This window comes from Protopterus annectens, chromosome 12.part0, assembly GCF_019279795.1.
Source record: "Protopterus annectens isolate FY-2018-M chromosome 12.part0, PAN1.0, whole genome shotgun sequence".
Classification (NCBI taxonomy): Eukaryota; Metazoa; Chordata; order Ceratodontiformes; family Protopteridae; genus Protopterus; species Protopterus annectens.
This window is the reverse complement of record NC_056746.1, coordinates 1,035,850,845-1,035,875,989: the sequence shown is the minus strand read 5'-3', so window position 1 is coordinate 1,035,875,989 and position 25,145 is coordinate 1,035,850,845. Positions and strand designations below refer to the sequence as shown.

At 43.8% G+C, this 25,145-nt stretch overlaps 1 protein-coding gene across 1 annotated transcript in view; it reads right to left on the bottom strand.

Annotated features, from left to right (window-relative positions):
- The window catches only part of RTF2 (replication termination factor 2), a 1,259,727-nt gene that overhangs the window by 1,146,290 nt on the left and 88,292 nt on the right, over positions 1-25,145 (bottom strand). The gene's annotated exons all lie outside the window — the stretch shown is intronic.

The following is a 25,145-nucleotide window of genomic DNA, read 5'->3' as shown; positions in this document are numbered from 1 at the left end:
TTGGGCCCCTGTATCTAAAAACACTGATTTTCTTTACTCGGTTGTTCACTGTCACCAGTGTTACTGCCCTCACAGTTTAAACGCACATCAACGTTAACATTTCCCCCCACCCTGTTAATATTTCTAACACCATCTTTGTTGTTAGACACAAAGGGATATGCTTAGTTATTTTTGCAATCTTCTGACTCCCTCAATAACTTTTTAGTTTTGATTTTAATATTTTTGTTCACAAAACCTTCCACATTATCTAACATGGAACGGTACTTAACCTGCTGAGAAAATAAGTCATTAACAATGTTCTCATTTAAAGTCTCTATTTCTTTTTCCATAATGGCCAGTCTATTTGAATTGTTCTTTATAATAATGTCACACATTTCCAAACCTGTTCTGTTGAATAAATCAGCTAGTTGTTTAAACGCTGTCGAGTCACCTTCCACACCCATTGGTAACTTCCAAACCCTTAGTCCCTTTAGGCACCTGTTTAAGCGTAACTGATTTCATCAAGAACGAGTTGTCCATCTGGAGGCCCATGTACTTACGAAACAAATCACCAAACTTATCTGTTTGTTCAAAGGCAACATTACCCCTCTCTGTTTATTCGTTCTCCTCATTCGAGTCCGAGAAATCAAATTTAGGTAACTGCAGCCACTCTTTGATATTCCTTTGCTCAGGACGTGCTGTACTTGCTTCTGGTGCTGCATTGTTCACCGCCTCCAGCCCGGGTGTAGAATGCAACGTGAACAACTCCACTTAGGAGTCCGTCAATGTATCACTCCCTAAGTTCCTGGCCTCTCTTCCAACCAATAACGCTGTAAGTTTCTGAACCGAAGATTTAAGTTCAGAAATCGTCTCCATTCAAACGGTGCTAAAGAAAATTGTTTAAACGAAAAATAAAAAAATAATATACCAAACAACTGGATGTACGAAACTAGCGTACTAAATAGTATTAATAAACTGTCCTCTGTTGCTCCAACGCAACAATAAATCGCCAATAAAGCAGAAAATTTGTCTGCAGTAACCTGACTTTAAATGACTAGCAAAAACGACACAAAATAGCCCAACTAGAGCCAAACTTGTAAAAAGACTAAAGTCAGGAAACACTGTAGAAAAATACCGCTTTAATTACCAAAATCCACAGAACTTAGCGCTTTCACCATAATACATACTGCATCATCAGAGTCAGTGGAACATTTTAAAACACTCTAAGTAGTTGCTTCATTTTAACTACAACCAATCAAATTCATCAATTCATTAATTCATTAGTCATAAATAAATAAAAACAAAAAAATAAAAATAAAAAACCTCCTACTAAACTAATCCAGTTGCTTAAAAACCATATAATCATTAAACAATTTTTTGTATGTATATTAATGTGCTTAGATACTTAAAACATAATATAATGTAAAAATAAACTCATAACACTTTCACAACTCATAAATAAAATATATATGTTTACTGTCATTATACCATTGCACTTATTCCCATTTTATGTATATATATATATAACCATATATTTAATACAAATGTGTGTACATAATGTCATATTAATAAATGATAATAAGACTGCCTATGGAAAGACATGTTATTAACTAGTTGATAATGTTACTCCTTGCCTTCAGGTATGGAAAAATAGATATACTCTCGTTTATACCCGGATGTTGGGTGGCATTTAATCTAATTTGCCAAGCTGTCTCCAACATTTCTACCTTAAGCTTGTCATCACCCCCTCGTATATCTGGTGCAACTCTACCCAATACAAAAAAATATAAACTTTTTAAATTCTAAACAAACTGTGGTGTGCATGTACAAAGCATTAAAGGTATCTTTATTCTTAATAGCTCTAAGGTGTTCTGCTATTCTTTCCTTCAATTTCCTCACCGTCTTTCCCAAGTAAAATGCAGAGCATGATGTGCAATTAGCTATATACACTACCATTGTTGAATTACAACAGCATCTTCCTGAACAAGGAATTGTCCTATTGTAACCCTCTATATTAACATAAGGCCCCTCATTTATATATCTACACATTCTACATGCTCCACATTTATACATCCTTGAATAACCTTTGTTAACCGGTGTTTGTTCCAAAATGCTCTTAATATTTTTTTCCTTTACTAAAAACAAACCTTAACGTATCACCTACAATTTCTTTTGTATTGGGACTAAAACTAAATTCCCAAATTTTCCGCATAGTGTCCACTATAAAGGTTGCTTGATGATTGAATTTTAAAATCATCGCATTGTTCTTAAATGGTTCAACTTCCTTCTGTACTATACTTCCCCCTCCTAAAATTGGAGAAACTGGGTAGCCCTCTTTGTTCTGATTTCTTTTCTGATGTTAAAAGTTTCAGAGGGTAGCCCCTCTCTAGAATCATCCCTACTAACTTATAAATTTCCTCTTCAAATATCTTGTCACTGACCAAACGTGACAATCTCACCATTTGGCCCTTGACCACACTCTTCTTTTGATAATGTGGATGAATACTTTCGTAATGTAATGAAGAATTACTATATGTCTTTTTTCTAAATATTGTACTTTGCATACCCTCTTTAGTTTTTGTTAACTTTGGGATCCCCAAAGTGCACAAATGTATGGAAAACCCCCCTTTTAGGCCCATTGTAGCGGCTAAGGGTTCAAAAACGGAACCTTTGGCATCTTATGTGGACAAGGAAATGCACGGGGATTATTTTAGGTGTAGATCATATAATCAAGGATTCTTGGAACTGTTTGGAAAGTCTAAGGAAGTCAATAAAACCTTCACGGGGTCTTCTCACCATCAATGTTATAAATTTGTTTTCAATTATCCCACATATGGAAGGTTTGGAATATTTTAGGGAGAATCTAACTAGACATGGTAGATTTGAAAGAGGAAAAGTAAATCTACTAGTGGCTTTGATGGAATTGATTTTGAGAAACAACTTCTTGACCTTTGAAGGGGAAATTTTCTGGCAAGTGTCAGGTGTGGCTATGGGGGCAAGGTGTGCCCCAGGGTTTGCCAACTTAGTACTATTACACTGGGAGGAGGTCTTTATTTTTGACTCTAAGTTTAAAAGGAAAATATTGTTGTACAGTCATTTTCTGGACGACATACTGATTCTTTGGAAGGGTAGTGAACTGGAAGCAATAGAATTTATAGAATATTTAAATTCAACTACAAGCTTCTTTAAATTCACTAGTACTTGGAATGAAGACAATATAGATTTTCTTGACATACATTTAAAAACTAAAGAGGGTATGCAAAGTACAATATTTAGAAAAAAGACGTATAGTAACTCTGTTACATTACGAAAGTATTCATCCACATTATCAAACTAAAATTGTGGTCAAGGGCCAAATGGTGAGATTGTCACGTTTGGTCAGTGACAACAAGATATTTGAAGAGGAAATTTATAAGTTAGTAGGGATGTTTCTAGAGAGGGGCTACCCTCTGGAACTTTTGATCAACATCAAAAAAAGAAATTAGAACAAAGAGGGCTACCCAGTTCCCTCCAATTTTAGGAGGGGGAAGTATAGTACAGAAGGAAGTTGATGAACCATTTAAGAACAATGCGATGATTTTAAAAATCAATCATCAGGCACCCTTTATAGTGGACACTATGCGGAAAATTTGGGAATTTAGTTTTAGTCCCAATACAAAAGGAACTGTAGGTGATACGTTAAGGTTTGTTTTTAGTAAAGGAAAAAATATTAAGAGCATTTTAGAACAAACACCGGTTAACAAAGGTTATTCAAGGATGTATAAATGCAGAGCATGTAGAATGTGCAGATATATAAATGAGGGGCCTTATGTTAATATAGTGGGTTACAATAGGACAATTCCTTGTCCAGGAAGATGTTGTAATTCAACAATGGTAGTGTATATAGCTAATTGCACATCATGCTTTGCATTTTACATGGGAAAGACGGTGAGGAAATTGAAGGAAAGAATAGCAGAACACCTTAGAGCTATTAAGAATAAAGATACAGTTAATGCTTTGTACATGCACACCACAGTCTGTTCAGAATTTAAAAAGTTTATATTTTTTGTATTGGGTCGATTTACACCAGATACACAAGGGGGCAATGACAAGCTTAAGGTAGAAATGCTGGAGACAGCTTGGCAAATTAGATTAAATGCCACCCAACATCCGGGTATAAACAAGAGTATATCTATTTTTCCATACCTGAAGGCAAGGAGTAACATTATCAACTAGTTAATAACATGTCTTTCCATAGGCAGTCTTATTATTATTATTCATTAATATGACATTATGTACACACATTTGTATTAAATATTATATGGTTTTATATATACATATATATATATATATATATATATATATATATATATATATATATATACACATATACATAAAAATGGGAATAAGTGCAATGGTACAATGAAAGTAAACATATATATTTTAATACACTCATTTATGAGTTGTGAAAGTGTTATGAGTTTATTTTTACATTATTTTATGTTATGAAGTATCCAAGCACATTAATATACATACAACAAAATTTTTAATGATTATATGGTTTTTAAGCAACTGGATTAGTTTAGTAGGAGTTTTTTTATTATTTTTTGTTTTATTTACTTATTTATTAATATTTTTTGACTAATTACTTTGGACTAATGAATTAAAGCATTGATGAATTTGATTGGTTGTAGTTAAAATGAAGTAACTACTTATAAGAGAGTGTTTTAAAATGTTCCACTGACTCTGATGATGGCGTATGTATTATGGTGAAAGTGCCAAATTCTGTGGATTTTGGTAATTAAAGCAGTATTTTTCTACAGTGTTTCCTGACTTTAGTCTTTTTACAACAGTGGGGGATTGCTAGCAGCAAGCGCCCTCTCCATCACCTGGAAAGCGGGCCCACCCTAAGAGGAATGGGAGCCCGGAACCGAAAAAGACAAAATCGGACCCGGGGTCATACCCCGCTCCAGATGGTCCGCCCTCAGGGACGGAGCCTCAATCAAGCTCGGAGCAGTAGTCATTCTCGGATCTGAAGTCGGGGCTGACACCAGAACCGGGGGCTCCACCCCCCAAGCATGAAATTGAGGAAGGGCAGAACCATCACCCAAAGGGATCTCGGAGCCTCAGACAGAGTTGTTGTCGGTGCCAAGGAAGGAATTCCTCTAGTAAATGTTGGATAGATGAGACTTGGAACCGAGGGGTCCAAAGGAGGAGAGTAAGTAGGGGTTGCTGGAGAAATAGACCCAAAGCCAGGAGTGGGATAGGGTCTAGGAGGATTCGAGATTCCGCTAGCAGTCAGCAGCTGATCAAAAGGCGCACCATATCCAATTCGGAAAGGTTCCTGGTGGGTCTCACCGATGCTCCTGAGGGGGAGTCAGGCCAGTCCAAAAAGGGGCTGCAGGCATGTCTGGTAAAAGGGTCCACATTGGATGAGTATTGTGTCCGTGGTGTGTTGCAGAACGGCACCGACGATCCAATTTTGCAACAGGTAATAAAGGTATGGTCGGAGCCATAAACGGGCTCAGAGCAGAAGTCACTATAGGGGTGGATGACAGGCACTGTTCCGAGGTAGTTTTTGGAACAGATATCGGAGTCGAAATGGGCAAAGTCAGTGCCAATAAAGAAAATGATACACTGGTCGGTACCAAGGCCATAGATGGTGCTGTAATTGTTGGTACCGGAGTGGGTGCAGAGGAGGCTACCTCAGTAAACTTCACTGTAGCCGAGCTCGGAGCCGCTGGGGTGGTCAGCACAGAGGAGGCAGAACGGTGTTCAGAAGAGGACTTATGGGCCTTGTGCTTGTGACCTTTACACCTCTGTCAGTGGCCGGTGAAGGGGGTCCGATCGAGGACGTTTCTTGTCCGAAGGAGAGGATGAGACCTCAGTCACAGAAATTGCCTCCGAAAAAGGCGAAGCAAACAGCCCCTTCAAAATAAGTTTGTTACGAGGTTCATTCAGCGTCCGCTGACTGAAACTAGCACAAATATCACACAGGGGTTTCACTGACAAATGTGGAACCCCCAAACAGTATACATATTCTTCATGGAGGTCACTATTCGGAAGTTTACCACTGCAAGAAGAGCAGTGTTTAAATCCCACAGTTCCCTTTTCCGACATCCCAAAACACACTCTCGCACACAAGGGAAAGAGAGAGGAAATGAAAGAGAGAGAGAAGGTAAATACCAGCAATGGTAACAAGATACCAGAAAGTTAGAAATACCCAGATATTACCAACAATGGTACGAGAGAAATACCTGTGGGTAGAGCTGAAGCAATATAGAACAACAAGAACAAGTTATAAAAGGAGAAAAACTTTTTCAAACTAGCAAATCTATCTGAAAAAAGCACTTAGCTGGAGAGCTCAGTGAAACTCTGCTATATGGCTGCACGGCAAACGAGATCTGAGGTAACTGAGCAAAGGGCACTGTGGGTAGCAGCTTAGCTTGGGAGTTTTTGGTGCATGCAAGCTTGGTATAAGGCCGACTCGGTTCCGAAGCCATCAATGATGAATAGGAAGAAGATTAACAACTTCAGATTTTATTTTTATTTACATAGTTAATTTTATATTACATTTGTTTACTGTGAAAAATCTGACTGGACACCGGTCCATTTTCAGCAGAGGCCCGGGGAGAAATGCTCCACAATACAATTGCACACATTAAAGCATGTGTAAAAACAGTGTACAGACCCAGGGTAACCTACCAGGGGCTACATGAGCTGGAGATAGTTGAGCGGTACAGGGTGGACAGGGACATTCTACAGCAAATCGAGTTGTGCTGGCCCTGCCCATATCCAGAACCAACAGAGAGAAACCCATCCCAGTCGATACAAAGGTATGTGTAGCCGCAGGAATACTTGCCACAGCTACCTTCAAAAGACCAACTGGGGATATCACGGGGGTCTCACAGGCATCAGCATCCAGAGTACACCACCAGTTCCTGGATGCTATACTACCACATGCCAGTGAGCACATACATTACCCCAGCACCCGTGAGGTGTTGACCAGCATAATGCGTCACTTCCACCGTATAGCAGAATACCCTGAGGTAGTCAGTGCTATAGACTGCACGCACATACACATCAAAGCACCACCTGGTGAGTGGGGTAGGGTCTACATCAACTGCAAGGGCATCTCTGCCATCAACTGCCAGGTCGTGTGCGATGCCCAGGCCATTATCATGCAAGTGTGTGTGGCAGCCCTGGAAGCCATCATGACCACGCATCTGGCATTACTCACAGATGTATAAGGGGTTTGCCAGGGGGGACATCCCAATTGGCCATCTAGTGGGGATGCTGGCTACACACTGGAGCCGTGGCTGATGACACCCATCAGATATGCTCACACTCCCGAACAAGAATGCCATAAGGCGGCACATGCACAAGCCAGGATCATTATAGAGCATTTGTTTGCGATGCTCAAGTCACGGATCTGCTGCCCTGACATATCCGGAGGAGCCCTGCAGTACTCTCCAGTTACATGTGGACAAATGTTCATAGTATGTGCCATGCTACACAATATGATCCTGCGGAAACAGCTGCAGCAGGAACAACACTGGGAGAGGCCACACAGCCCCCCCACCATTGCCAAGGTCACCACAGGCACAGAGGGACTTGGAGGAGAAACTTCCTGAGCTTGCCCCTAGAGGCAGACAGAGGCGTACCCAGAATGCCTATGCCTTGGTAAGGAGGCAACGCATAGCGCACACACTGACACTGTAGGGACCCAGGGACTGATACCTCTCTCCAACTCACACATACAGTAAAAGGGATGCCAAACATGAAACTACCTGTGCTTTACCATGCAGAGGGAGTGTACTGTGTGCATCCCACATAGTCAGCCCTCCAGCACCATCCTCAATACCGCCCCAAGCACAAGGCAAGTCACCCTTACCATCAATTATTGACTGGAGTAGGATGTTCTGATAGTTATATCTATGCTATGGAAGCAAGCATGCAAGGTATCTATGCTATGGATGCAAGCATGCAAGGGAATTGGGTGGCCAAATGGAATAGCAGCAGATAGCCAACAACTATATGGGACAGCAGGAAATCCATAACAAATACTGTTATCCCCATACTAGGCAGCAGTACTCAAGATGACAACTCCCACTGCAGTACATGTGGTGGCACAACTAACTGTGCGTGTCCACAGGTCACACACACGGATGTCAATGAGCGTTCCCATACCCACCACCCAGCCTCACCCAGCAGGACAGGTGTAGATGACCGGAAAGAAAGGTCTGGCAAAGCTCCACAAATGCTGGCAATGGTGAACAACCCCCCTACAGACCTACACAGGCATACTACAACAGGTCTGGCAGTTGCAGTACAGTTTTGAAGAGTAAGAAGTCTGAAACTGAAATGTATGTCATTACAATCTAACAGGTGTACTTGGCTGATATGCCTCTCTTCTGCAAGATAGGGCACAATACAATACTAAATGGCAGCAAACAAGAGTATAACTGAAATACCAGTGCAGTCAATGTAAATGTGTAAAGAGGTCAGGTGTGCCCCCCCCGCCCAACCCCATGCATAAATGGCAGTAATATGCAAGTTTGTAGAGCAATATCAGTGGAGCACGGAGTGCCTGAGCTGTCCCAATCAACATGATAATTGGTGTATTTCCACTATATGCAGCGGTCAGTCTGCCACATTTTGTGAGTGTTTAATAGTGTCTGGAAGTGGACAGCATGTAGGCCTGGATGTTAGTGTCTCAGTGGCCTAGGTACAGTACTGTGGTTGACAGGGCCATGTCCCAACAACTTTAGTACCAACCAATCTGCTACCCAGCTACACCCATGTTACTAGTTGTACACACTCTCTGTCCAGATGTCAATATGTGTCACTATCAGAAAGCTGGACAGGATATGAACAGGGGTCCATTCATAAAAACAGTACACTAAACAATGCCGAGAAAGTAACTCTGAACTGCACACACCTTTGGAATTAAATATAGAGGTTAGCATCACGTTAGTTGTCCCTCTAATATGGAATACTGGTTGTCTGCCCAATCACTGGCAGCCCACAAAAGCCACAGTTATAAAGTAATGACACACTGCTGATGTCCACATACAAGGCGGGCGAATGAGAAGGTCTCAATTACATCGGAGTTAGGTGCCATAAGCTTCCATATCACACACGCACTCTGTCCAACACCCCCCCACCCCAACAACCACAGGTATTTCATCAGTCATATCCTTGCTGTTGGGAATGATTACGGAATCATCACACATCTTTTATGGAATACACAAAGGATGCAGCATGCTGAAATGGTGTCTCGTGCAGGTGTGACCCTAGCCATAAGCAGCACCCTGCACACATCCAGACTGACACATCACTATGAAATAGAAGGATTGCAAGTAACACCTCACCCACTTGCCCATGTCACCCCAGGGGAATCCACTGGCTTGCAGCCTGGTAACGTATGAGTGACAAAATGCAGTAGCCTGCATCACTCTCATGTGGCCTACAGGCCTCTGGCAAATGCCCATGGCTCACCCATAGGGCCATCATATGGAATGTCATAGGGTCCTAACTAATAGCATAACACATTAAGCAGAAAGCAAATGAAAGGCCATGCTGTCAAATGCCAGTAGCATGCCTCTCTATGTCCTTGTGCAAGAATTGTGGACCAAGACATAAATACTGCTGTGATAAAGGTCAAACTACAGAAATATGTCTGATATATTGCTCCCATACTGTTGGGAAAAGAACAGAATTACGGGGGGTGGGGGCATAAAAGCATGGATATCATGGAGTGTGTGAAGTCTGAAACTCAAATGTCTGCTTATACTTCCCCCTGACTGCAAACCCAGGAATGCATAATTGCAGACCAGCTTGTAAACCACAATGTGAAGGGAAAATGACCAGATATAAGAGTCCTGCCTTTGGATAGATAACCTGGCCAAATCTGTAAAGCTGAGAGGTATGCCCACAGCAGGATATGGCCATTCAGGTAAGTTGAGAAATGCACAAGACGGGGATCCCCAAGCCAGCATAGCACCAAGGTGCTGGACCATTTACACAGATCCAGCACTCAACTGTCTGTAGCCACCCCTCCCACAATGGCAGGACTGTGCCGCAGTGTCTAGGTCTTTGCCTCACAATACTGGTCTCTGCTTCATTGCTCTTGTATTTCCCTGGTAAACAACGGTGAGCAAATAATAATGACATCTGTCAGTAGTTGATGACACAATACATATGTCCAAAAATCTATGCTAAAACAGAACATGTTACACAAGCAACATAGATAGTAATAGGAAACTTAGCTAAACACAGTATCCCCCCATGTTTGGACCAATTGTGTCTCCATATTGGCAACCTATCTACAGATATCCTGCAAAAATAGCTTGCTAGGTGTAGCTGTAGCACACAAAACCCTGGACTGGACTGCAACTCTCCCTGGAATGGATTCCCACAAGCAATATAGAAGGTCATACTGGGCCTGCTCCCAGTACCACACTTAAGAGAATGGATCTCCACACTTAATATAGAAGGTCATACTGGACATGTCCTACACTTAGAGAAATAAAGCCCATGTCTGACACCAGTTGACCAGTATCTGTTATCTGCAGATGTCTGTGTATGCACACCAAAATGTAAACTGTTTAGTCTTCACTCACACACTGAACAGGAAAACCCACAGCCAGCTGTCGGTGGCAGATGTGATAAATCTACATCTGTGTTGTGTGATACGCACACATACCCAAGGCCAACATAATACAATAATTCAAACATACACACACATACAAATGGGGAAGAGAGAGACAGACAGTGAGACACAGAGTACCATTATGAAGGCTTTCCCACTCAGTACACACCACATAGCCCCACTCTATACTATCTGCTTATGTATATCACCTTAGATGTACCTTAGGACAAGCCTCAGACCTGTAAGCTCGATAGCACATGCGATAAATGCATAACTTACTAAAGCAAATAAGCAGATAGGTGTGTGTGTGTGTATGTGTGTGTGTATATGTGTGTGTGTGTGTGTGTGTGTGTGTGTGTGTGTGTGTGTGTGTGTGTGTGTGTGTGTGTGTGTATTACTGTTTTACTCCATCCCCACCCAGTACAAATCCCATTACCCAATATCAGAACATGTGCTGCAGTCAGTCACTGTACAAATTCCTTTTGTTAGCCCTCAGCCCTATAGGCTCTGTTGTGTTTGTGATAACTGTGTAACAGTAGAGTACCAATAACCATTTATGTAGAAATCCTAATCATAGTCCTGTCAAATGTAAAGGTGTGTCTGTGTGTGTGTGTTTGTAGGTGAATAATTTTGAGGCCATTCCCACTCACTCCATTCCACATTGCCAGCCTGTATCACTGCTGCTGATGCCACTCACCTTTAAAGACACCTTTTGACAGGTCTCAAGTATGTAAGCTTTGTGGTGTGTCTGATAAATGCGTAATACTATAGTGCAATAAACTAGTTAGGTAGGAGTTCTAATCTTGGTCCTGGCACACGTAAAAGTGAGCGTTTGTGTGAGAGTGTCTGTAGTTGTAGAGACTTGATTTTGAGGCCATTAGCACTTACTACTCTTCCCTTACCCCTCCTTTATCACTGCTGCTTCTGTCACTCACCTTTAAAGATACCTTTGGACAGCTCTGAAATATGTAAGCTTTGTGGCGCGTCTGATAAATGGGTAATACTATAGTGCAGTAAACTAGTTAGGCAGTAGTTTGAATCTCATTCCTGTCAAGTGTGTCTCGCTAACATTGTGACCATATCCATTGGGGGGGGTGGGTTTGTTACACTGTGTGGTCCACCCAGCAAACTACCAAATGTCCACTGTACAGGGCCCATCTTTTTTGGTAGCTGCGGACACTCTCCAGTCCTATGATCTGTTTGTCATGTGATATTACTACAGAACAATATTGAGTCCAAAACAAGATATGTGCCCTTTGTAGTCCTGTGATACAATTCCACACTCAGTAATCATAGGCAAACACACTCATCTATTCATTAATCCCTATGTCACTAAGTGGTCTGCAAACTGGCTCACAGATGGAACTCACAGTGTGAAAGCAGTGGACTCCACGTCAGACTGCAAAACAGTCATAAATGGTGTCAGACTGCAAAACAGTCATGTATGGAGTACCACGGGTTCTTATCCTGTGTCCAGTCTTGTGTGTGGCTCTGATATCCAGCCCAACAGGAATGAACTGGGGTTAACAAGGTTTACAGACAATTGCTAATTGGGGGATCTGTTTACATCCCCAGATTACGTTAACATCCTGCATAAAGTCACCACTGATACATCCAACTGTTGTCAGAACACTGGCCTTAGTCTCGATGTCAAGAAATGTGCCCCAATCCCATGTTGAATCAATGTGTTGTCCACAAATGACTACATTGGTGGTAGTCCAATGGAGACGGATGTCCTTGTAGGAGGTCTGTGAACACAGCTTTACAGCAACCTCTCTTCTGACCACCACACTGCCACTGTGGCCACAAAGTCCTTCCATGTGGTACATTGCACAACTAAGGGTGTGTCATCCAGGAATGAAGAGATCAATGTCTCCCTCTACTCCCCGCTCATTAGGCCAATCAGCAGGTCCAATGGCCCATTTGCCATATAATTCAACAGACACCTTCAACAACTGGGTAGGCTGCAAGTGTACCTGACATGTACGACCCTAGGCATGAAACAGCTGTCTGATATGGAAAGACGCCAACACCTCCAAGTGTTTCCGGTCACAACTTGGCTACTTACAGGCAATCCCTGCTTGACTGACAATGCCATGTCTGCCCAGTAGTGTTACAAACGCCACAGCTAGGAAACCCCACTCTGTATGCATCACATGCCATGGATACCTCAACCACATTCAACAGAACATGCTTGGGGACAGGCCCATAACCCAGACACTGGCCACGTTATGCAATATATGTTGCATACTTGTCAAAGCACCTCACTGGCCCTCTTCAACAGAGATTCAGATGAGTGAATGGTGAATATAACGGTCACCCTGGGGATCACTCAAGTGGCAGTAGTTGATAGATGGCATGCTGACAAATGTCGGGTGCCATGACACCAGTGTACTCACATGGCCTTGTCTTCTCATATCTCCATGGACATTAGCCTGGTACACACCCAGGGACACCTGCACCAATGGACCTCAGTACTGACAAATGTGTCTGTGTGCATTACTGAGTATAACAGTGTTTGTGAGTTGTAAACTTGAAAATACTTTGATGACCTTATCACCCACTACACCCCCCCATTGGTATACTTACAAAGGACTGCTGCTGTACTGCACTGTAAAGGTACCTTGTGACACCCTTCACCCTATGGGCTTATTTGAGCTTGCAGTACCAGCAGAACACTGTTCTGCCAATGAGTAGACAGCTGTGATTTATCCTCAAAGTCCTGGCAAATGTGAGGTGTGTGTGCATATTTGTAGGAGACAGCATTCTGAGGCCCCATACTCCAAATACACTGCATATTGCCATACATTACAAGGGATGGTGATGTTGCTCACCTTAGGTGAGCCACGAAACAATCTTCACTTTACTAGCTCTGTGGCCCGTGAGATAAATGCATATCAGTGTAATAGCAATAATTAGATAGGCAGTCAAAGGTTTGAATCTCATTCCTGATAAATGTGTGAATGTGGGTTTGTCATAGCATTATCATGGGTATGAATGAGTACTATAGCCAATGTGGGTGGGGTGCTGGGTGAAATATTTTTGCACCATGGTACCTCCAAGTACATGTCCCAAAGTCCACTGTATGAGGACCGCTGTCACCATCGACCATACAGATAACTGATGACACCCTTCAGCCCAATAAGAAATGTGCTGTGTGCCAAAACAGTATGGACTGAATGACAAGATAGGCATGGCTGCTAACCACAGGGGAGGCAAATGTGTGTACGGCTGCGTCTGTGTTGGTCATTGTGTAGCTGATAGTATTTCCTGGGTATTCTCAGCCAGGACATCTCCCATTGTCATACTGTGCAAGGCTAGTCGATGCGGTTTTCCTTAGAGGAACTGTGGAGCACACTTCACCCTACTTTCTCTGTGGCATGTGCTATAAATGCAGAGAACTTTAATACCAAGACCTCGGTAGATGATAGTTCTAATCTCAGTCGTGCCAAGTGTGCATGTTTGTGTGTGTGTGTGTGAGATCAGTATTCTGTGTGTCTGAGTGACAAATGTGGCCATGGTTTACAGTTTTAAACCATTTTACTCCCAAGCACAAGTGCTGTCCTATATCCACGTGGTTGATGCCTATCTCCCGCCACATGCTGTAGCACAGACATCCTACAGTCGGGGATTGCCACCATCTCACGCAACCGTCTATCTATGACCTCAGCATAATAACGGTGAGCATCTCCAAGATCATCGATGTTGTCACACAGAGCATGAAGAGTTGCATTTGTGACCCTGAGAATATTTCCAGTGTTAGATTTGACACTTGCCTGTGCTGACATGACAGTCCAAAACATGCGTCTGGTGGCACCTGCTGTGGCACGTGTGGCAGGGCCATGATGGGCAGCAGTCTACCTATGAGCACACCTGTCCATCCACATGTGTGGACCTTTGACTGTTCTCTGGCAATGGAAGGTGTATACACACTACATAGTTATCTTAGATGTACACGACAAATGTGCATCATACTGATATTCGCAGGGAGCATATGGATATGTACAATATCCCTATAGCTGGCCTAGCAGTGGCACAGTCAGTAGTGTTTGACAGACACTCCAGTGTTTGTCATATGTGAACTGTCCTTTCCTGGAGTGAGTTAGGGTACTTTGATGTGTTCTATGTCACAGCAGAGACAGGCAAATGCAATGGCCATAGGTGCTGTTTAGCAGGACATCACTACAGCAAGTCTTGCTCAGACATAGATCTTTCAAAATCCTATTCCCCATTTTTAGAAAACACATACTACATTCACTTATATGCTGACTTGTTTCACATACCTTTTTATTATTTCACACTGCACTGAGTTGTATCAGAAGATTGATCCACGTGTTTTTGTTTCTCAACGTGGAGTACTGGTAGACAGATGTCTGTAATAAGTGTCTGCATGCCCTTTGTAGATAATGCTCTTGACCAGGTGATGGCCTCTGAACCAACTGGTGTTCCCCACTTGCTAATTGCATGCAGAGCAGCTGGGTAGTTCATCCAATAGCCAATGTCATGGCAACACACTCCTATAACTGAATACTTAATGTGGGCATTGTCCCTTTGCCTTGGCTGTGAGGAACACATCCTGGAGGTGTATGGCTACACAACAGGTGGGAATAACTCTTATAACAAGACCTGTGGAGACAGGCCAACTAAATGGTGGAGAAGGCTACAGACTTGGGTACCAAATATGAGTACTGCTGCTATATGGTGTGGATACTGCTAGTTTTACGGGCTGTGTGTGTACTTCTGCATGGATGTCACTCTGACAAAGGTATGTGTCTGCATAGCTCTGAACTGTAGGCCTATCCACATAATGGCCAGAGGTTTGCCTGTTATGTTTGGTGCGTTACCCAGACAGGTATTGTCCTTGGCAAATCAGTGGTAAACTCTGGTCATTGCTGCCAGTAACTGGCAACATCCATTTGTGTTTCTGACTTCATATCCCTCAGAATAGAGATGTTGCAACCAACCCTGTCACACCAACAACTTTCTCAGTGCATAATAGCAATATTTCAAATATGACCCTGTGTTTGGACTTCTGTCCTCCACTTACATGACAGGCTTTTTCCAGTTGTCATGCAGCAGAAGGTTGATATGTATGGTCTATCAGTATTTAGTGCTGACACTCCTATCATCCCAGTGACGTTGTGGAATAAGACGCATTAAGTGAGGTGCCAAACATATGAGTGCAAAGGTTGGACAGCATGTAGAACTCTGTACAGTCAAGAGGTGGGTCAGCAGAATAGTAGGACATGCCTTAGAATCAGTCTGGTAGAACATGCGAGACATATTAGTTATTACATGGACAAACGTTCTATAGCTGTTACTTGCCATACATTTCACCATGGGAACTGTAGTGGGTTACAATGCACTTTTCTGGAAAAGGTCTGTTTCTCAGTTTGGTCGAACACTTATAACAGAACCACTGTTAAGTGAAGAATCAATTTACATTGTATCACATCCCCTAGGGGGTTAACTGAGGAGTGTAATTGGAGGCTGTTTAAGAACACACGTAATTAAGTGTCAATTGCTTCCTGTATGCAAGTCAAATATGTTTTGTAATGTTGTAATACTTGATGGCAAAACACATTAAAACATTTGTGTGTATTGATGGCTGGTTGTCTGCCTTTTTACTATCTTCAGTCATTTTAGTTATATTGCTAAGAGGTCAGTGTATGTCTGGCAATTCTGTATGGCCTATCCTGAATTTGTAGCAGTGTACTGTGTACTTATTAGTTGTACTGTGTATGGGTGGGCAGCAGATGTCAGTGGCATGGATCCCTTTGTATCATTACCAATGTGTTTGTATGTCCATAGACTGGTCCCCCAACTTCATCTGACGTGGTCCAGAACTGTACTAAGGTGCTCTTGGCTCTGACAGTGCTGCAAGTTATTGACAACTAAATCATTACTAATTCCAGTCTTCCTTTCCTATGATAAACCAACTGCACTGCATGCTATGGTTGAAAATATCATAAAACAGTACAGCTCAGATGGCTTAGTGGTCACATGCTTTGATTATTGTGTACAGGTTCCTGGGTTCAAGACCTGGTACTGACATATATTTTCCATTAATGTTTAATAACCAGAGTGCACGATTTTTTAGGAAAAACATAATAATGTTCTACATCTCAAATGGCTTAGTGGTTAAGCATTTTGACAATGGTGTATGGGGTCCCAGGTTCAAGACCTGCAAGGGCTGTTTATTTTGTTGCTACATTTTAAACTTTATTGCACAGGGGGAATAAAATGAATAAAAAACATGTGTTTTGATTATTTTACTAGGGGTATGGGCATTGCTTTCTGCACCATTATCTGTGGGGGGGGGCTGTGTGAACATTGATAACATGACAAGGGCTTTGCATTACCTTGTACTTGCACACATTCCGGGGAAAGCATATAATGATGGGGGAACAAATAGCGACGGATTTTAAATATTGCTCTTACATACTTGGGAATGTATCGTGTGTGCTTTACTGTTTAAATATATACATATATTACTTTAATCCATGGCCACCAACAGTAGTGTCCGTGGACACATACTCTCACTGCCATTGACATCCGTGCAGGGGGCATGTATATTGTGAGAGCTCTGCTCTCAGACATACACCCCTGTGCTCATACACAGATCCGTGTAAGAGCTGAGCAGTGTGCCTTCATTAATATTCAAGGCACGCTGCTGCTCTACATAGATACAAACCACTCTGTGTCGGAATAACGCTAGTCCAACATGGAGCTTCGTGAATCTGGGGGATTGAGTTCTGTCAATTACGTTATCCCAAGCTGAGAGATACTGGATCCCCCGAGAATGACACAAAACACGTAAGCCAATGTTGCAGTCAATCATCTGTTGATAGTACCGCAGCATCATTGTGGGTGACGGCGGTATACTGCTCAGGGCTACTGTCACACCTACCTGGACCACATGATCAGAGAGTTCAACCAGGTCTCCTGTCATGTAGTCTAGGGAGGTGTGCCCCAGGTTATTCACACCCACATGGATACAGAGTGATATGCATAGTTGTAGAGTGCCATGACTGGCCATGTCATGTGTTGGATGCTGGCATGTGATAGATATTTGGCTGTTACCTGTTCCATATTCAACTTAGTGAGTGGGATATGTGCGTGCCTCAGTAGTCAGTTACCCATGGGCACCGTATTGTGCACGGTGGTTAAGCCTTAGGAGCTTAGGTTGAGAGCACACTGTGTAGATTAAATGTGTGTCCCTTGGCATGTGCCATGTCGTGGTGTCTGTCTTGCTGGTCTGTGCTGTGTAGTTAAATGTCCATTGAGTGCCTCTGTGACGGGGTTTTTTGGTTTTTCACTATATGTCATGGCTATAAAAGTGGGTGTCATGGTGAGCTATGTGTTCCACATGGTGTGACGCAGGTGTTGATCTTATTCTCTTGACCTGCTAGTCCAGTCTTTGCTGGAGCGTGCATATGTCTACACTGGGTGATATACGGGTAACTCCCACAGGTCTGAGTGCTTGGAGTTTAGAGGGGAGGGTTGTCTGTGTATATAAGGTAGTTGTAACAGTGCCTCAAAATGGACAAATGCACCAGGGTAATGGGTGACAGCACAGAAACTGCCCTGCAATCATGCCGGGAGGGGAGGACATGACTAGTAAGTACTGAGGCTACTTCTGTGATGAATGAGTACTGCTGACGACTCCCAGCTGTGCCACACTTATTGATATTAATGTATCAACACCCAGTGAAGTGCCAAGACATAATGCCATCTGAAGTGCATGAAAAAGAACTAGCACGATGTAAGGGTGGAATGGAAGGCAACCTCAGTTGTGCAGTTAGCAGCTTTGGCCATGTGAAAGTTCAGTAAGCTTTCTAGCACGTACAGTAACTGTGAAACTATAGCAGACATAACTAGATAGGCAGGAGTTCTAATTCCAACACTGGCAAGAGGGTGTGTGTGTGTGTGTGTGTGTGTGTGTGTGTGTGTGTGTGTGTGTGTGTGTGTGTGTGTCCCTTTGGCCAAAGATCATATCCTGTTTGGCTGATAGCATTTTGACTGGTGTACCATCCATGCCTGTTTACCACCTCCCGATGGCATTACCTTATATAGCGTGGTAATGGCATCTGTCTCACATGCATGTTAAACCTTTGTACAGGCCATTCCACTCCTCTGTACAGATGTCTACACGATATCCAGATGTTTAGGTTCATAGGTGTGTACTAGGCTAATTACCCTGGAGCCTTTACAAGCTTAGCTAGAGGATTACCCTGTCATTGTGCCACCTGACATTATTTCCCAGTGTCTCTATGGAGTTAGTGCCACTGCAGTGATCCCTGGGGTGGATTCTCCATTTCCCATCCATTCAGAAAGATTTATCTTGAAGAGGGCCAGTGAGGTGCTCTGTTTGACATGTATGGGATGTCTAGTCCATAGCATGGGCAGTGTCTAGGTTATGCACCCATCCCTCTGGCATGTTCTGTTGATTGTGGTAATAAGGTTGATGTCTCTGAAGCATGTGGTGTGGAGGGATTGGGATATCCTTAGATGCAGCATTTCTAGCAGAGCTGGGTCAGACATGGCTTTGTAGGGCAAGCAGAGATCACCTCTAAGTAGGTGATATGAGGCAGAGAACAGTTGGAGTGTTCCGAGTCTGTGCATATAGGACAACTGTTTCAGACCTAGGATCATCTTTGTGAGGTACGTTTTCGGCCTCTGCAGTTGTTGCAGGTGTACACTGAGGTACATGCCAAATGGGGCATTGTACCCGATGATTGGCCTAATTAGGGAAGAGTAGGGAGAGACGATGACTCCCTACCTCCTGAAAGCAAAACCATTAGTAATCAGATGTTCCACATACGATGACTGTCTGGCCACAGTTGCAATGTGGTGGTCCAAAGAGAGAGAGCTGTCAACCTGTGTTCACAGATCTCTTGTAATGCCTTCTGTGTTCAGTGGACTACCAAAGTGGTGATTTATGGGAACGATTTGTGCCCTAAGGGGATGCTGACACATATTTGGCCATTGATCTCAAGGCCATGCTTCTGACAGCATACGCTGGTCTCAGTGAGGCCTTTCTGCAGGATGTCAACATCACTTGAATAGTCAATAATAGCTCCCAACATGCAATCGTTTGCAAACTTTGTCAACCAGAGTACCCTTGTGAAAGCCTGCACTTCAGAGAAGTAGATACCAAACAGGTGAGGACCCGGGACTGAACACTGTGGGACCCCACTCATGACTGGTCATCAGTCTGACTTGGAATCAGCTACTTTCATACCGTGGGTCTGTGTGTGAGCCAGTTTGCAACCCACTTAGTGATACAGGGGTTGTTGCCAACCTTAGTGAGTTTTCTATGATTCTAGAGTGGGGAATGGTATCAAAGGCCTTGGCCAGATCAAGGTAGGCTGTATGACCACCTTGATATCATCCACAGCTCTGGTGACGGACTCAAAGAAGTTGATCAGGATGAGCAGACATGATCTACCCTCCACAAAACCAATCTGTGTGGGATCTAGATTTTGGAGATCACCTATATCCTTGTTTGGTAGTCAATGATGATGCGTTCCAAAGCTTTGTATATCAGACTCATCAGAGTAATGGACTGATAGTTCCCAAGGTCTATAGTCACTGCTACTTTGCAGAGTGAGGATTGTAGCAGTGCGCCATGTGGTAGGGACAAAGCCTGAGGTGAGGCTGTGATTGAACAGGGCACACAGGTGTGCTGCCAGGTCACTCTGTAGTTCATGTACAACACAACCAGGGATATTCTCAGGTCCCATAAACGGTGTCCCTGGCCTTCGACAGTGCTATTTTAACCTGTGCAGCAGTAATTCTGGGAGTCAGGCAATCTACTGGTACTGCGATCAGTCCTTGGGGGAGTGAGAGGGGTCAGGTTGGCACTGAATCTGTCGGACAGTATATTGGCAATATCTGCTGGCTCAGTATAGGAGGTACCATTGTGCAGTAGCTCAGAGCACATCTGGGTATTGGCGTGGAGATTATCCACATAACTACTGAAGGCCTTGTGTTTGTCTTTCCTATCCGCTGCAATTCTGTTTTCAAAGCTAGCTTTAGAGGATTTGATGAGTGATCTCAACCTTTTGTGGAGGCGGATAAGGGAGTTTCCCCAGTCCTGGGACTTCACCTTTTTTTCACATCAGTTCATTTGTTCCGTTGTTGAGTTTTTGCATGGCAGGGGACCACCACATTGGCTTTCTGTTTTGGAGGACAACATCTTGGTTCAATTGGTCATGGTGATAGCCATGCATACATGTATGTGTTCATATAGTGCATTGGTGTATGCTCTGGTGGTCCGCAACGATCCTCAATTTGCATGGGTGCCGTGAACTTAGCCACCTCTGTTTTAAGGAGCCCAAGGTTAGCTTTGGAGGTGTTTGTCATGGTGGTTACCTTTGCGGGGGGGTGGTGGAATGGATGTGGATTCCCAAGGTAACTAGTTTGTGTTTGGGTCCACACCTCGGTATTTTGATGTGCGGACACAAGGTCATGTATGTCATCATGAACATCAGGAAGAGTTGCATCCACCACCCTGGGTATTTGTGTGTTGTGGCGTTCACTATGTGCTTGTGCATCTATGACAGCCTGGAACACACGTCTGACGACTCCTGTGGCACTTACAACAGTGGCCCGATGAGCAGCATTCCTCCTGCAAGCACCCCTGTCCATCCGCCTGTGTGGAACCTCGCCTGCACTCTGTTTATGGCCAGTATCTACACTCACACCTGCTATAGTCACCATCTACACTCACACCTGCTATAGTCACCATACTAGCCTGTTGAATGCCACCACCTGCCAACTTTCCATTATCTGTGGCCACTGTGTGGGCATTGTCACTGTGTGCAGTGATGGTGTGCACAAGAGTGGGATGCCAACTAATGGCACAGATTCAGCCCCTGACAACCCCCACCCGTACCTCAGTATTCCTATCATCACTGGCAATGTCTGCAGACATACTGGCATTGTTTTAAAGGGAGGGAACCCAGACCCCCATCGCCACCTGTGAGAGGAAGACAACATATGTACATTAATATCTGCACTCTGATGTTGTCTGGTACACACACACACACACACACACACACACACACACACACACACACACACACACACACACACACACACATATATATACAAGTGAGGTGGCACAAATCTGTTACGCAGACCACACATTACCCACAAGGTGATATGCATGACACACAGTTGTCAACATCATATATTGCAGCCAGTTGTACAACATGTAACTGACAATATACAGCTCTGGGATACGTGATTAGTGTTAGTGTATGATGGCCGTACCCCAGCACAGACTGCAGCTATGTACACATCATTACGGTCCACCTGTATAGCACAGTGGCAAGTACTACAGAACATACCTCACAACTGTACATATGCTCACAGGATATGTAGCAGTCTGGCTCATATGTCTGCTATTTCTCATAACCCATGTGTTCCTCCGTGACATACGTGGGATGATCTGAGGAGTGACATCACTGATTGACATACATGCGAGTGTCAGATCTGCATATGAGCAGTGAACGTATGGTCACACAACCCCTGTTACACCACCAGCCTTGTAAGCTTAAAGTGGATATGATACATGTACACAACCCTGTTAACATACCATGTTCTTGTAATGTAGAGGATAAGACCACAATAATACATTCAAATATGTCACCCACCTTCCATGTGACATATGACCTGTGCAATCCAATCGAGCAACACGTGATACGTGTAAAATATGACTGCAATATGTTGATTACATACATGTCCACACTCTTAAGCATCTTAAGTGGCTTACAGCATTCACTCTTCTTGTGAAGTTGTCTATCAGCATGGCACATCCTGACTTGGCATTATTTGGCCACTCTTCCATGCAAAGGTCACCCAACTCTGTCAGCTCATGTGCACAGCCCTCATCAGGTCACACTGGGGTTTTCTAGCTAGTGTAGGTCTAGGCTCTGGCTGGGTCACTCCATACCCATGTTTGTGTTCAGGAAGACATTTTTAGGTAGCTTTGGATGTATGCTGCAGTTCTTTATCATAAAGGTTGCCACACCTCCACATCCTCAGCATTCTTGCAGATGCCTGATAGATTTTGGGCAGAAGTGGGTGTTATTAGGAAATGTTCAGATGTCCCACCACAGTGACTACAGGTCCTGTTCGGTCTGTGGAATGGCAGCTCCACAGCAGGCCGCTGCCACCAGTTGATTCAGCATGGGATTGTTGGTGTTCAGGTTATAATAGGTGTTGCTTGTGCACCACACATACCTGTTGGTATTGTGGCTGTGAGGTTGATCCCTAGTCTCATTACACCATAACACATTTTCACACCTGCCTTTGGGAGACATGATGTGCTGCATTGCATTTTGTATCCACCCCTGGCTGTTTTTGGTATGTGGGAATGCTTCCATCTTCTGACCCTACCCCATAGGCCAGACATATGCAGCAAATGGGAGTGTGTTCTCACAGGTAGTACAGAACACCAGTACTACCAAGGGGTTCCTGCAACTCCCTTGGTGTTGCTGTATGTCCCCTGGCAACCTCCGTGGCCAGGTCTTGACATGTGTTGTCATCAGTTTTTGGAGGAACACAAGGTTCTTGTCAACAGCACTACTCCCATATTCACTCCACCTTTTGACAACTGTCTCCACTGTGTTCCATGGTGTATGCACTGCTGTAGTAATGTTGTTGTACCCTACTCTTGACTGATAGCTTTCAAATATGTGATCCCTTTGCTGGTTTGTACGTGGTTATCCCACTTGGACAGCAGACCGTTATTTGGTGTTAGTCAGAGTGCCTTTACTTGATGGCTGGTATGTACCCAAGCAGACTGTATGCTGTCAGTAAACCACAAGCTGCTGCAATGACATTATTTGAAGGGTGTGAACACATATGCATCAAGCGTATTGTGGGGTTTATATACTACATATTTGGTAGCCAACAGATTGATTGTTTGCACAGGGAATTGTTCATGTCATAGGTCACATTACAGTTTGGAAAAGATGAGCACTGACATATTGTGGTCTCAATTTGTATAGACATCAGAAACACCTGGCATCTTAACTGGGGTGTGTACACTATCCACTATAGGACAGTAATGTTTCACACGTCCCTACCTTAGGCCGTTTATCCAACCATTGTGTTGTTCTCTGTCCAGAAGTCTTGCACTGAAAGGCCGTGTGTTATACTACAGGGATGATGCATTGTCATCAGGTAGGCCCCTGTGGTGACCACTGTGATGCAATGCAGTTGACCCAACACAGGTGAACATGCAAAAAAGCAATATGGCTATGAGTGACAGCTGTTTGCATGGCACACTGCATGGCCTTCATTGCCTGGGGTATTGGCAAACCACAACAGTACAAGTGCATACTCACCAGCTGCAGGCTGCTGTCCCACATGAAGACATGAGGGACCTGGGTAGTTGTGTGAGGGGAGTATGGGCAGCAGACCCACAAGTGGCATTGGTACAGGATAGATGCAGCATGTGTGCACATGTACAGTACAACCCACAATACTACACAATCTGCTGTCCTTCACCATAGATGTGCACGTCTGTGCATTAGAAAGCTCTATCCACAACTGCAATCTGACCTGACACTTGTACATATAGATACTCTACAAGTATGTCTACTACACTAGTCTAGTAATTTACACTGGGGCCTTACCTGCACACTCCTCGTCCATTGTCTGGGTGCCAATCACCTCCAGTATGTAGAGGGGGTCTGTACTCTGATGTTGTACGGGGATGGGTACCCCAAGGTACTAGTGGAGCTCCCTGGTGGGTGCCAGTGGGGCTGCAAGGCCAGGCCCACGCCTGTGGCTGTGCGGTCCCTGGCCACTGCAGCAGGCCTTTGCCAGGCATGGCATATGAGATCACTTGCACAATGCCAGACTTGCTCATATGTACAGGTGTGCAGGCCAACATTGTTTTCTGTGTGGACAAGGTTGTCCCACAGGCCAGTCCTCTCCTGCAGTTGTTGGCTCCAGCCAAACATTATGGTATGGTTGTATAGTACAGCTTCTATGATTATATTTGTCTGAGCCACTGAGACGGTTGACCTTTGCTGTTGCAACATTTCACCCGGGAAACATTACAAAGGAGACGCATCACAGGACCCCATACAGTTGGCAACCATATGTACAGAACTTGCACATCTACACCGAATACCAGTAGCCACCACTCAACCACATCATACCCCTGTAATGTAGCAGCACTGTATCTGCTTGCATTGCACTTGTGGACCTGAGGTGTCATATTCCCCTAATAAGGCCTACTTAATTTCCTACTCCTGTACTCCTCACTCATGTCTATGTTGTGGGATGACAGTGGACATCTTCCATGTGGATGTGGTGTGGATGGTGCCAAGACTTGTGACTACAGTGTGTAATGTTGCTGGGTACACATGGCTGAGTTCATGTAGGATGCAGACAGGGATGTTATCAGGTGCCATGGATACCTACATTTGTTGCCTTTCAGTAGGGAATAAGTTCCTGCTCACTGGTGATGAGGGGAGGGGTGTGGGTGCTGTGCATATCCAGCTATAGT